The sequence below is a fragment of the Leptonychotes weddellii genome, chromosome 1 (genome assembly GCF_054177405.1).
Source record: "Leptonychotes weddellii isolate Sample4059 chromosome 1, ASM5417740v2, whole genome shotgun sequence".
Taxonomy (NCBI): Eukaryota; Metazoa; Chordata; class Mammalia; order Carnivora; family Phocidae; genus Leptonychotes; species Leptonychotes weddellii.
In genome coordinates, this window is record NC_138369.1 from 182,558,024 (window position 1) to 182,572,451 (window position 14,428).

Sequence of the window (14,428 nt, forward strand, 5' to 3'; positions counted from 1 at the left end):
TCATTGAAATACAACTCCACCTACCCGGTGCTTCTCGGGCACCGTGGGTAACATAGGGTTAAGGGTGGGCAGAGTCGCTGGGCACTCTGGGATGAGGAATGCTTTTTCTCAACCTTGAGAAGCACCACAGGAGCCACCTGGTTACAGCAGTTGGTCTCTCTCTAGTACTGACTCCTCATTCCAAGTCCCTTTCATGCCGCACCCCAAAGCAGGGTGGGGAAGAGCAAGCCTTCCCCATGTGAGCCAGCTAACCCTGGGGTTTTATCTTGTGTCATTCATCTGTCCTCTTGTTGTCTCAACACATATTTATTGAGACCCACATGGCTGTGATTACTGCTATGGGTGCTCATGTGGAAATAAGACACAGTCCACCTTGCAGCAACTTAGAGTCCCCGGGACCCCAGTAAGGTTGAGCAGTGCAAAAAGGTTAAAAGTATCCTAGTGAGATCCAGGGGTTTCCCCCTGGGGCTATCAGGGAGGGCTTCACGGAGGAGGTGTACTGTGCAAACGATCAGGACCCAGCTCTATAGATATTGATGTTGACCAAGTTACTCACGTGGGCAGAGGCTGCTTTATGGTGAAGCTAATAAAACTTAAGCTTAACGGACCTTCATTTGCACCACCCCTTCCAAGGCTTGGGAAGGGTCCTACCAACATGTTCACACATTCATGTGTTTTCATGTGCACCTGTTAGATATTTCAATCACAATCAGTTAAGACCACCGTCTCCACGCTAACTGCTCCTTTCCACTTTCCCTGTGTCTGGGGGGTGTTGGAGTGGCTCAGAGCAATTTGGGATGCAACTAAGGGCAGTTTAACCGGGGCAGGGGGTAAGTTTAGTCTAGTGGGATTTACTCGTGTGCTTTGCAGCCCCTTCTCTAGAGAGACGTTGCCGCTAGTCATCCGGGTGTAAACATGGCTTCCGGGAGCGCCCCCCCCCGCCGCCCCCCTGCCGCCTCTGCACACTGGGTGGTGTCCCCCAGCACGGGGACAAGAGATCACAAGATTTGCGGGTCAGAAATCATGAGGCGATATAGACACATCCTTTGCTGCTCAGCCCCAGAATTGGATGGGTGGTGGAAATGTGAACAACAAGAGTTGAAATGTGTAGACCGAGAAGCAGTCTGCGGAGACGTGTCATCATGATGTCCAGCAGTTAATTTTTTTAAAAAGAAATATATATATATATATATAATATATACGGATATATAGAGAGAGACAGATCATATTCTATTTCTGAATTTTGTGCTGTTTATGGTATTTATCAGCCTTTAACTTGTGTAGTTTGTGATTTCTCATTCTAAACAAATACTCTTAATCACCTCTAATTTTGTATTCATACTTTTACAGTCTTTTTCTTATCTCCAGAAGCTGGATCTGCCAAGCCCGGGGTCATTGCTCATCCTGGAGGGCCGGGGAGGAGGGGACCCGGGGCGGCGGCGGGGGGCCGGGGGGGGGGGTGGCGGGAAGCACACACAGAATTCTAGCTTTGTACTGCATCCCAAAGTGCTGTCCTACAGACCCATCCCTGGGCCGCTGGGGCCCTGGCTCACGCCCCAGCCTCCTGGCCGGAGCCAGTCCCAGAACCCCTCTTCCCTCCTCCCGCCCCAGGGGCGGGGGCAGCAGCTGCTGGGTCCTCGGAGGCGCTGGGATCCGACAGCCCGGTACCTGGGAGCCAGGGCCTGCCCAGCGGCCTTCCTTCCTGGCCAACAGCTGCCTGCGTGCAGCCTCTCTCCCGAGGATCTGGGTGGCCATTCATGACGGGCCTCCTCTTGGAAAGGCAAAGAAGGTGGCATTATAACTAGGTAAAGCTTATCGTTTGCATCTGCCAAGATCCACGCATTTCCCCTGCCTCCCTCCCCCAGCCCCCAGCCCCCGCCTCCCCTCTTCCTTCACCCCTCTCTGGTGGGTTTTCAATAGTGGGCGCTTTTTTTCTTTCTCCTTTCTTTCTGGTCAAGACAGGGTTGTCTCTCTGGGTGGAAAAAGGCAGTGTGTTCGTGAAGCACAGCTGCGTTTCAAAGGTGCTTTGTTGGCGAGTTATGAATTTGCCTTTGCTAATGTGGGGAAACAGGGAGATTCTTTGGCCTTTCCCCCCCCCATACTGAAATTGATGTTATTTCTTTGCCAGTGGCACCCAAGGAAATGTTTTGTCCCATTTCCTCCCCTTTCAGGCTGAGCCCTATTTATGTTCGGAGCTGGGGCTCTGCCATTGAGAATCATTGTCATTACCACCAGCGTCTGAAGCTGGCCAAATCCAGCAGCTGTGGTCTCATGCCTACCCTCACCCAGGTTTATTTCCTTGACAACATGTACTTGTTTGGACCAACTTTCTTAGTCTTGCCCTTGGTGTGTTTTTTTCTTTCTTTCTTTCTTTTTTTTTCTTTTTCCCTCCCCCTCCTTTCTGAAATCTGCCTTACAGTTTCATGGGGCTTAAAATTAAAAAAAGGAAAAAGTGTGTGTGTGTGTGTGTGTGTGTGTGTGAGAGAGAGAGAGAGAGAGATTGAGAGTTGGGGGCAATGAGCAGGGGATTGGAAAGAAGATGAAGACTCTGGGAACCTGAGGAAGGTTTCGGGGGGCCAGAGCAAGGGGCGAGCGGTGGGAGGTTTTCAACATAAACGACAGCATCAAATTCGTTATGATTGGGATGGTCACCAGTCTTCTCCACCCCCAAGCTGCACAAGACTCGCCCTGGGCCTTACCCACCCTAGCCTTCCCAATGGAATACCTAGGTGGCCCAATGGGACCCCTGACCCCTATATCCTGTTCCTTTCTCCCTGCTTTGCTACTTTTCTCCTTGATAAAAGGAGAGAGTGAGAGATAATTAACAAAAAACATGGCCCCAGGACAATGAAACAACTGGCCTTGGCCGGCAAGAAATTTATCCTGGTTTTCTAGGTGAACTTTCTCCCATCAATCTTCCCTTTAACCTCCGTGTTAGTGGAAGCAATAGGAACACCCCTCCCCTCCCCTGAGCAAATGCTTTCTTTTGACTGGGAACAAAAAAGGGGCTCGGCACAGGCTGAGGTGAAATCTGGGTGGTATGGGGCGCCGCACAATGGGGCCGCTGTTCCTTGGCCGGGCTGGTGTTTTACAACAGGGGAGGGGCAGGCGTGAATGGTCTGATGATGGAAACAATCACCCCGATTCAGGCCTACAAACGCATCTTCTGTTCCACACGGAGCCGGACAGAAAAGAGAAAAGCCACAAAGAAAAGGGGCAGGGGGGGAAGAATTCGAACAAAATGCGTTAGGCTAAATATCTCTCCTATCCTCCATATCCCAGAAAGGAAACCCATGGCCGGGGCCCTCCGGATTTCTCGGCGGCCTCTGAATAGCTAGAGCTGGGCTCTGATTTATTGACGAAGCTTAAGCGACTCTCCCGGAGAAAGGCTTGGGGGTTCTTTGTCTTCGAGAGAAAGTACAATAGGCCACAAGGGCCAAGATCTCTTGGGATGCTCTCAGGCCCTGCCTTCCTCTTGCCCTCTCGTCCCTGCAAACGCCAGCAGCAGTAAAAACGATTGGTGGTGTGTCTCCAAGAGCTGGTGACAAGGCCGGGCCACTTGAGGTCTCCTTAAGAGGGTATTATGGTCGGGGAAAATATTTGTGCTGTGAAGATGGCACACTCCATTTGGCTAATGGCTCTCATCTGTGCCGCCTAATCACCCCCTGCCCGGCTGTCAGGGGCGCAGCCGTGGCCAATTCATGGCACCCTCGGAGAAAGCCCCCTTTCTGCGGCGACCAAGATGGAGACATTGTGTTCACCTACTTGAGCAGGGGGAAGGTGACCAGGAGGGCAGGCCAGGCTGTAAATTACCATTAAAACAAGAACAGACAGTGCCTGCTCTGCTCCGGGACCCCTCCAATAAATTAAGGCTGGACAGCGTGGTGGAGCCCAGGGGGGACTGGGTGCCCGAGGGTCCCTCCCCTCCGGATCTGGGAACGGCGGTGGGGGAATCAGGAGTCTGAGCCAATGGGCTGAAGCCCCCAGGAGGTTCCGTGGTTTGCCTTCAGGGAGAGGCAAGAGGGAGTCACAACCGACCAACACCTCACACTGCTGAGAAGCCACGCAGCTCAGATCCCAGGGGGGCTTCACGCCCACCTCTTCCTGCCCACCTCCATCTGCCAGCCCCCGGCCTCAGCACCACCAAACGGAGAAGAAAGGAGAGGAGAGAGGGTGGGGGAGAGAGGGAGAGAGAAAGGACAAGAAAAGAGAAAAAAAGAAAGGAAAGGAAAGGAAAGGTAGGGAAGGGAAAGGAGAGGAGAGGAGAGGAGAGGAGAGGAGAGGAGAGGAAAGGAAAGGAAAGGAAAGGAAAGGAAAGGAAAGGAAAGGAAAAACATTCACAGCTAAGAATGAGGGAGGAGCGAGTGATGTTTATGAAAAATGAGTTCCTATAAGAATAAATAAATAAATAAATAAATAAATGAAAAATGAGTTCCTCACCCTTGACTTGAATGAAATCTGAAGAAGTGAGCTTTAGGGCACCAGGGTGACTCAGTGACTCTTGATTTCGGCTCAGGTCACAATCTCATGGGTCCTGAGATCAAGCCCTGCTCAGCCCAGTCTGCTTGAGATTCTCTCTCTCCCTCTCCCTCTGCCCCTTCCCTACCGCTCTCTCTTTCTCTGTCTCTCATAAATAAATAAATCTTAAAAAAAAAAAAAGTGATCGAAATACCAAATTGGTGCTAGCCATCACCCAGGAATGACATCTCCTGATCCCCGTCAGGCACTCCATAACCTGGCGCGTTATGTTGTTTACTTAAATTAACTTTCAAAGTAATAGATGTTTTTCCCACTCTTTTATTTATTTTTTTTTAAAGATTTTTATTTATTTATTTGAGACAGAGAGAATGAGAGAGACAGAGAGCACATGAGAGGGGGGAGGGTCAGAGGGAGAAGCAGGCTCTCTGCCAAGCAGGGAGCCCGATGCGGGACTCGATCCCGGGACTCCAGGATCATGACCTGAGCTGAAGGCAGTCGCTTAACCAACTGAGCCACCCAGACGCCCCTGGCCTGGAACTTTTTTTTTTTTTAAGATTTTATTTATTTATTTGAGAGAGAATGAGAGAGAGAGAGAGAGAGCACATGAGAGGGGGGAGGGTCAGAGGGAGAAGCAGACTCCCTGCCGAGCAGGGAGCCCGATGCGGGACTCGATCCAGGGACTCTAGGATCATGACCTGAGCCGAAGGCAGTCGCTTAACCAACTGAGCCACCCAGGCGCCCTCCCACTCTTTTAAAGTAACAAGTTTCAAACATAGGAACCTCTCCTCCTCAGTTGTGTTGCACACATCCTTGGTTTTGAGCAGAAGATACCAAATTGGATTAAACGGTCTTTATTGACTCAGAGTCAAATGAAACAGAACTCGTGTGAGCGCTATGTAGACCCCAAGGACAAGGCAGATCTGGGTCAGGCCTCCTCTACCCCACACGGCGGGCTTGGGGCCACGATGGTTGGGAAGTTTCCTGTCTGCTTTTTATAGCTTCTCTGGGTCCTGTCACTTTTGCTTGCTGGAGCACCTTGCCTTCATTCTGTTTTGTTCTCTCTATTGGCTTGTGATATCGGATAACCAAGCCTGAAAACGGGTCCCTACGTGTCAAAACTCTAGCTTTGTGACCTTGACAAAGGGTCTTTATTTCACTTCTCTGTCCCTCAATTTCTTCATCTGGAAGGTGGAAATGGACACACCACATACTCTGGGACATAATTGAAAAGATTACATGGAGTCAGACACAGCGAATGCTCAGGGCAAGGCCTGGAGTATAGTAAATACATAATAATTATGAAGTACTATTTAAACGATAATTTGATATTATGAAGAATGAAAGCATTTTCCGATAAATAGCAGGCATGCATTTCAGTGCCTGTATTTTGCACGGCAGGAAGGTTTTTCATTTTTTGTTGGCTTATTTCCAGTTTCCTGGTGTGGCTAGATGGTGAGCTCCAGAAAACTCAAATCCTGAGTCTCAGCACTTGGGGCCTGGACTAGGCTTATTAGCTGAGAATATTTTCTTAAGTGCACAATCTCTAGATCTGTCTCCCTCCTGTGGTCCACCTTCCCTCACCCTCATGCCTGCATTTCACGGACAGGTAAGTAAGCACAGGGACAGTGACATTGACTGTCCTTCATTTCACACTTACCCAGCAAGGAGCATGGTACTTAGTGCTTTATCTACATGCTGTTTTTTGCGGCCTCACAGGTGAGGTTTTTTTAATATGAACTGATAAATGAAATACAAAACACAGATGAACGCTTAAAACATTATACCAAATGAAAGAAGCCAATCACAAGAGACCACATATTGTACGATTCCATTTATATGAAATGTCTGGAACAGGCAAACCCATGGAAACAGAAAGTAAATCAGTGCATGGGGTGGTAGATGTTGGGGGATCCTGGAGGTGCCAGCTAAGGAGTGTAGGATTCCTTTAGAGGGTAATGAAAATGTTCTAAAGTTGACTGAGGTGATGGATGCACAATCCTGTGAATATACAGAAAGCCATTGAATTGTACACTCTAAGCGGATGGATTATATGATATGTGAATTATACCACAACAAAGCTGTTTAAAATGTAGAAGGAGTTACGGAAATCGGTCATCACCATTTAGCAATTGTCCTAGCTACAGTTGATCGGGCAGGAGGTGGAATAAGATCTAATCTCAGACTACCTCCCCACAACATACTAACTCTATATGCAGGGAAAATGATGACTTCACAGTGGAGAGACCTGGCAGATACCAACTTGGCCAGGAAATTAGGGTTCATGGCGGTGAAGGTGGGTGGACACCATGTGCCTCCTGATGAGATACCCCGAGAGAACACAGCACCACCCTGGGGGTCTCCCTGCCAAGAATGAATGACCTGAGTCCAGTCACAAAGAAACACTGGACAAGACCCAGGCTAAGGTTATCCTACACAATGAAAACCTTGTACTTTCAAACAGATAAAGACATGAGAAACAAGGAGAGACAGATCAAAAGAGACTAATGAGACAACTGCATACAGTCCATGTTCCTGGATGGGATCTTGGACCAGCAAGGAGGAAGAGAGCTCCCCGGGACAGTGGAGCAATCTGAGCGGAGCCTGTGGATTGGAGGATAGGGCGTGTCTGTCCGTGATTCCCTGATTGGGAAAGCTGTGCTATGGTTGTACAGAAAAGGGTCCTTGTTTGGGGGAGGCACATACAAGAGAATTGGGGGAGTTTGGGTACGGGGCCTGCTTTCCAATGGCTCAGAAAAAGACTAATGATAGTGTGTGTTTGTGTGTGTGCCCAAGCACACACCTGTAGAGACAACAAGAATAAGAACAATGGGATGAATGAGGTAGAATGTTAACTGCTGAGGAATCTCGCGAAGCAGATACATGAGTTCTTTGTACTGTTCTTGCAACTTGTCTGTAGGTTTGAAATTATTTAAAAATAAATAATTTCAGGGGCACCTGGGTGGCTCAGTCTGTTCAGCGTCTGCCTTCGGCTTAGGTCATGATCCCAGGGTCCTGGGATGAGCCCCACATCGGGCTCCCTGCTCAGCGGGGAGTCTGCTTCTCTCTCTGCCCCTTCCCGTGCTCATGGTCTCATGCCCTCGCTCTCTCATGCGCTCTCTCTCAAATAAATAAACTCTTAAAAAAAATCACATGAAAGAGCTATAGGGTCATATAATAGACTGTGTATTCAACTACATTTCTCCCCCATATCTAGAGAGATTATTTACATGGAATTTTTTTATATCCCCTCTCTACAAAAACTCACCACAAATGTGTGTATGTGTGTGTGAGAGAGAGAGACAGAGACAGAGAAGCAGAGAGAGGCGGAAAAAGGAGGAAAAGGGGAAAGAGAAGCAAGCAGTGTTAATGAAAAAGGGTCTACTTTTTAAGACTCTAACGTGGCACTACTACTTACAGCAAGGATGCAAGGCCCACCACACCCCCCCAATACTTGCTCAGTGTTGCCCAAAGCTCTTTCAAAGGTGATACTGTACCTTCATCCCAAGGTTAGAGATGAGACTCCAGATACCATCCTCTCCTGCCCCAAATAAAGGAAGTAAGAGTGATTCCAGTTCACACAACTGTGTAAATGGCTAATAACAGAGCCTCTCCTGAGTATTGAGAATTTTTTTTAAAGGAGAAAAAAGAAATCCGAGTGGAAAGAGAAGCAACTAGAAACGGAGAGAAAGTACAGAAGGCAAATCAGTGGTCAATAATGGTGGTGACAGCCTATCCAGATACTGGTTCTTTCCCCCAGTGACTATGGAAATCTAAAACACCTGCCCACACCCCCGTTTTAAAAAAGTAATGAGAGCTGCTATTTATAGTCTGCTTGGTAGGGTAGCAGTTGCCGCACCAAGCGCTCCATACACATCATCACCCTTACGTCTCACAGCTCCCCAAGGGATGGATACCCCTACCATACCCGTTTCACAGATATATAACTGCAGGTTCAGAGAGTGTAAGAAACCTGGCCAAGGTCACACAGCTAATGAGTGATGGAGCTAAGATTCTGAGCCAGGTCAGCTTGCCGGAGAACCCAAGTTCATTACCACTACCACAAAGCTCTCGATGCAGCCGTTCTCGCGATTGTTTCATCTGTAGAAGGGTCTGCTGATTGTCAACCAGGCACTCAATCTGCACTAGGATTACAGAGTATCCTACACGGTCTCAGCCTGAACCCAAATCCTAACTTTTTGGTTGGGAAGATCAGCTCAAAGGAACTCGGGGTTCGCTCCCCACTCACTGTCTGCCCCGCCTTCCCACACCTGTGTTACTGACGCTCTCTGTCCGAGTGGCTCTTCCAGCAACATCTGGAGCCTCACCCTGAGCTCCACCCTGGCCCCTGCTGGGAGACATAGGTCTCTAGGGTTCTCGGGCTGGTGGGAAGGGACTGGTAACTGTGAGCGTTGTAAACTGGTTGATTCTGTGGCACTGACAGAAGCTCGGGTTTAAGCCAACTCCTCCAAAGTAGTATGATTGGGATGGAACCTTCCCAGAGCAGAGGGAACCTTGGAAAACACCTCCACCGCCTCCTACATCCGGTTCTGCTGATGTGACATCTATTCTCTGCCTAAGCTTTATTTGTTTGTACTTGTCTTCTTACTAAAATTTCGTAAGACTGGTTTTTTTAATGAAATCTTGCCATTTGCAACAGCGTGGATAGAACTAGAGGCTAAGTGAAATAAGTCAATCAGAGAAAAATCAGACAAGTATCATATGCTCTCACTGATACGAGGAATTTGAGAAACAAGACAGAGGATCATGGGGGAAGGGAGGGGAAAATGAAACAAGACGAAATCAGAGAGGGAGACAAACCATAAGAGACTCTTAATCTCAGGAAACAAACTGAGGGTTGCTGGAATGCAGCGGGGTGGGAGGGATGGGTTGGCTGGGAGATGGACATTGGGGAGGGTATGCGTTGTGAACTGTGTAAGACTGATGAATCACAGACCTGTACCCCTGAAACAAATAATACATTATATGTTAATTAAAAAAAAAAGGATTCAAAATCCTACCAACTAAAAAAAAAAAAAAAAAGACTGTTTTTTTAAATCTCTCCGTTTAATTACTTTATGCCGAAGCAGGGATTGCTCGATTGACCTGGCACCGCATCCACCCTACACTTGTTCGCGGAGGATTTGTGTCTCTCCTTAACCCGGAACAGCCTCACCTGAATCCTCCACCAATCTCCTTCTGAAACAACTATGAGGTATATGTTGGAGCCCTTCAATCAGTCTTTCAAGTTACTTAACTGCTCTCACAATTTTTATTCTATTTATCTCTCAAAGATGCATCTTGGGTAAATACTTCAATGCGGTGAAACATTTCTCTTGTCAGTTGCTTCCAGCGCAGAGTTTAATGCCATCTCTTGAGTTTTGTATTTCAGTAATCATATTTTTCTATTTTTTTAAAGATTTTGTTTATTTATTTGAGAGAGAGAGAGAATGAGAGAGCCAGCATGAGAGGGGGGAGGGTCAGAGGGAGAAGCAGACTCCCTGCCGAGCAGGGAGCCCGATGCAGGACTCGATCCCAGGACTCCAGGATCATGACCTGAGCCGAAGACAGTCGCTTAACCAACTGAGCCACCAGGCGCCCAGTAATCATATTTTTCATTCCAAGGACTTGAAACCATTTTTTTCATATCCATCTGTACTTTCAATCTCTGCCACTGCTTGTCTCCTAATTTCTCATCTTTCATCTCTGGGAGACCCCAAATCATATTATTTGAAAGCCAGGTTCAGATTTTATTATTTTCATTTCTTTTTTTTTTAAGATTGTATTTATTTATTTGACACAGAGAGACACAGCGAGAGAAGGAACACAAGCAGGGGGCGTGGGAGAAGGAGAAGCAGGCTTCCCGCAGAACAGGAAGCCCGATGCAGGGCTCGAACCCAGGACCCTGGGACCGTGACCTGAGCCGAAGACAGACGCTTAATGACTGAGCCACCCAGGCGCCCCTTACTATTTTCATTTCTTGAAGAATTCATTTTCAAAAAAAAAAAATTCATTTTCCAGGTTATTGACTTAAAAATTTTTGCTTTTTCTTAGCATTCACTTTCTTCAGTTGAAATTTTAGTTTACAGAGTCATCTTAAGTGGGGGCTTCTCCTCCATGTTTTCTCTGTTCAGCCCCCAGCCCCCACCATCACTCATTCACTCAGCCCATGGGCCTCACTGTCCCCGGGCCAGAGCCAGAGGCTATATGGCAGCTGGGCTATGGCGACATGGAGCTTGGGACATGGCTAGGAGGTCCCTCTGCTTCCTCCCACCTCCCTGGGTGCACAGTTAGCTGAAAGCACGAGCACCAGACAGCTGTGGCAGCATTCTTCAGTCTCCTTCACAGCTGGGGGAGCCCCAGCCCAGTGGCCCCCCACCACAGCTGGGACACCTTGAGTCCCTCTTAGGCCACAGGAGTTAAGCTTGGAACTGCCTTTCCTCTATCTGAACCCAGAGGCCAGCCACCGGGGCACTCAGCCCCACCTCCATGGTGGGTTTCTCTCGTTTCTGGTCCAAGGACATGTAACTTACCTAATATTGATATCAGTTATGTCTTTCTAGATTTCTCATCTTGAGTTTTTTTTCCCCTACCACCTCTGTATATTTGGAATGGAATAGAATTGAAAGGCCTTTAAAACATGAAGTTATAATGCTATATTCCTGGGACTGCCATTCATTCTCACCATTAATTTTTTCTTATTATATTTACTGTGTTCTTTTAAATCATCTTAAATCCTTTCTGTTACTAGGAATAGTATACATACTGTATTTGTTTTCTAGGGCTGCCATAACAAAGGACCACAAACTGGGTGACTTCGAACAACAGAAATCTCTCACAGTTCCAGAGGTCTGAAGTCCAAGATCAAGGTGTCCGAAGGGCCATGCTCTCTCTAAAACCCAGAGAGGAGATTCCTTCCTTGTCTCTTCTCTATTCTGGGGTTTACCAGTGTCTTAGTCAGCCCAGGCTGCTCTAACAAAATGCCATAGGCTGGTATATGGCTTAACGATAGACATTTATCTCTCACAGTTCTGGAAGCTGTGAAGTCCAAGATCCAAGTGCCGGATGATTTGGTTCTTGGTGAGGGCCCTCTTCCTGATTTGCAGATGGCTTCCTTCTTGCTGTGTCTTCATGTGGTGGACAGAAAGAGAGAGAGAGCTCTAGTCTCTCTTCCTCTTCTTATAAGACCACTAATCCTAGCATTGGCTCCACCCTCATGACCTCACGGAAACCTATCTATCTCCCAAAGACTCCGCCTCCAAAACCATCACGTCAGGGTTGAGGGCTTCAACATGTGAATTTGAGGGACGCGCAAACATTCAGTCCGTAAGAGCTGACAATCCTTGGTGCTTCCTGGCTTACAACTGTGTAATTCCAATCTCTGCTTCCATGGCACGTGGCGTTCTTCTCCCTCCATCTTTGTCTCTCCTGCTGTTATGAGGACACTGGTCGTGTTAGATTAGGGTCCACCCACGGGGCGCCTGGGGTGGCTCAGTCGTTAAGCGTCTGCCTTAGGCTCAGGTCATGATCCCAGAGTCCTGGGATCGAGCCCCACATCGGGCTCCCTGCTCCGCAAGAAGCCTGCTTCTCCCTCTCCCACTCCCCTGCTTGTGTTCCCTCTCTCGCTGTGTCTCTCTCTGTCAAATAAATAAATAAAATCTTTAAAAAAAAAAAAGATTAGGGTCCACCCTAATTCAGTAGGACTTCATCATAACTTGATCATCGGCAAAGACCGTATTTCCAAGTAAGGTCAACTTCACAGGTACTGGAGGATGAGAACTTCAACATATCTTTGGGGGCTTGAGGGGTGTCCACAGTTCAACCCACAATGCATGCTTTCCTCAAAGGGAAGTCTCACTCACCTCCTCCAAAGGCTCAGAAGTTGTTTATAAAGAAGAATTTGTAAGGAATATGGGTAGTTTCCTGGTTGACCCTACGGAGAGGCTATGCCCTTTAGTTTATTTGTCTGTTTTTTAGTTTATTTATTGAGGTGAAATTCACATAAAATTAACCATTTTAAAGTGAATGATTTAGAAGTATTTAGTACATTCATAATGTTATGCAATCACCACTTCTATCTCATTCCAGAACATTTCCATCACTCCAAACTAAAATCCTTGCCCGTTCCCTTCCCCCACCAGCACTTAGCAACCACCCATCTGCTTTCTTTCTATTTCTATGAATTTGCCTATTATGGCTATTGCATATAAATAGGTTTTGAGAAGGATGTTGTGAACTTAGGAGATACTCAACAAAAGTTGGTTGAGTGAGTGCAATGTGCCAAGCCTACCAAAAAAAAACTAAGTTACCTAGGTCCTGGAATCATGATATTGAAGTATCCTCATATTAGAATGGGGTCGGATATTACTCATTTCTTTCCCTAGTGTGATTTAGATTTTATTGATAACAAGAGGGGCAGGCAAGAAAGAGAGAATGCCTTTTCAGCAAATCTAGACAAAACTACATGAAATTGATTTACCACCCCAGGTACAAATATCCAGACCAAGTAGACTCTTATTTTTTAAAAGCAAAAGAAGAATATTTTAAGTTTCTTTTTTTAAAGATTTTATTTATTCATTTGAGAGAGAGAGCGAGTGAGCAAGCAAAGTGGCAGAAGGAGAGGGAGAAGCAGACTCCCCGCTGAGCAGGGAGCCTGACGTGGGGCTCAATCCCAGGCCCCTGGATCACGCAACCTGAGCCGAAGGCAGACGCTTAACTGCCTGAGCCACTCAGACACCCCAGAATATTTTAAGTTGCTATGAACTGAATTGTGTCACCCCCCCCCAGCCCCCACCAAATTCATATGCTGAAGCTGTAACCTCCAAAGTGATGGTATTTGGAGACAGGGCCTTTGGGCAGTAATTAGGTTTAAATGAGGTCATGAGGATGGGGTCCTCACAATGGGATCGGTACCTGTATAAGAAGAGACACCGGAGAGCTCTCTCTTGCTCCCTCTCTCTGCCATATGAAGATACAGTGGAAGGCAGCCATCTGAAAGCCAGGAAGAGAGCTCTCACCAAAACCCATCCATGCCAACACCCTGATCTTGGACTTCCGGTCTCCAGAACTGTGAGGAATAAATGTCTGTTGTTTGAGCCCCCAAGTCTGTGGCTGCCCGTGCTAAGACATAAGTCTTCAAAGAACAGAAAAAAATCACTATTTTCCACAGCAAAAATCACCCCCGAGGATTATGGGAGGCAAAGGGAAAACACTTAAAACGGGAAGTGAATTGGGACATAAGAGCAAAGTTAATGATTTCAAATTAAATCACTCCTGACAAAAGTGGAAGTTATGAACACTGAATTTTGAAAGGGCCTCAAGCTATCAGAAATAAAGGTAAGGTGGGGGGAGAGTAGAAAGTTAATGGAAAAGTCTACAAATTCTTTATCCTTCTTGCTGTGGATTCCCAGGTTTACATCCTTACCATGAGACATTAAAGGCAGAAAGGGGGTGAAAAGCTGAGGAGGGCTGGGGGCTTCCCTGTCTATTCTGGGTTAACCAGCGGGAGTCCCTCTTTGGGGGCCAGCTGTGCCCCAATCCCTTTCTGGGTTCTGCTCACGGTTAGATGAATTTGTATAGTTCTTTCACTCTGTGTTCTGGAACACAGCAAAAGAACTGCTTTTTAAAAAGGGGAGAAGGGGGGCGCCTGGGTGGCTCAGTTGGTTAAACCTTCAGCTCAGGTCATGATCCCAGGACTCTGGGATGGAGCCCCACCTGCTCAGCAGGGAGTCTGCTTCTCCCTTTCCCTCTGCCCCTCCCCTCCACCCCCCCATGCTCTCTCTCTCAAATAAATAAATAAAATCTTTTTTAAAAAAGGGAGAAGGGACCACACCAAGAGGCCATATGGAGCAGTGGTAAGATTGTGAAACAGGAGTCAAAAAAGATGTGAATTTGAATCCTGGGTCCTCTGGTTTTTTCATTGGCTGATGTAAGCCTCAGTCTCCTCATATGT

The 14,428-nt window shown here is 47.3% G+C and overlaps 1 long non-coding RNA gene across 1 annotated transcript; it reads left to right on the forward strand.

The window, feature by feature from the left end:
- Positions 1 to 1,462: 1,462 nt before the first annotated feature.
- On the forward strand, positions 1,463 to 12,145 carry LOC115943770 (uncharacterized). Its single transcript, XR_004078368.2, has 3 exons — positions 1,463 to 1,805; positions 9,567 to 9,691; positions 11,259 to 12,145. It is a non-coding gene; the product is annotated as an uncharacterized LOC115943770 (long non-coding RNA).
- Positions 12,146 to 14,428: the final 2,283 nt, after the last annotated feature.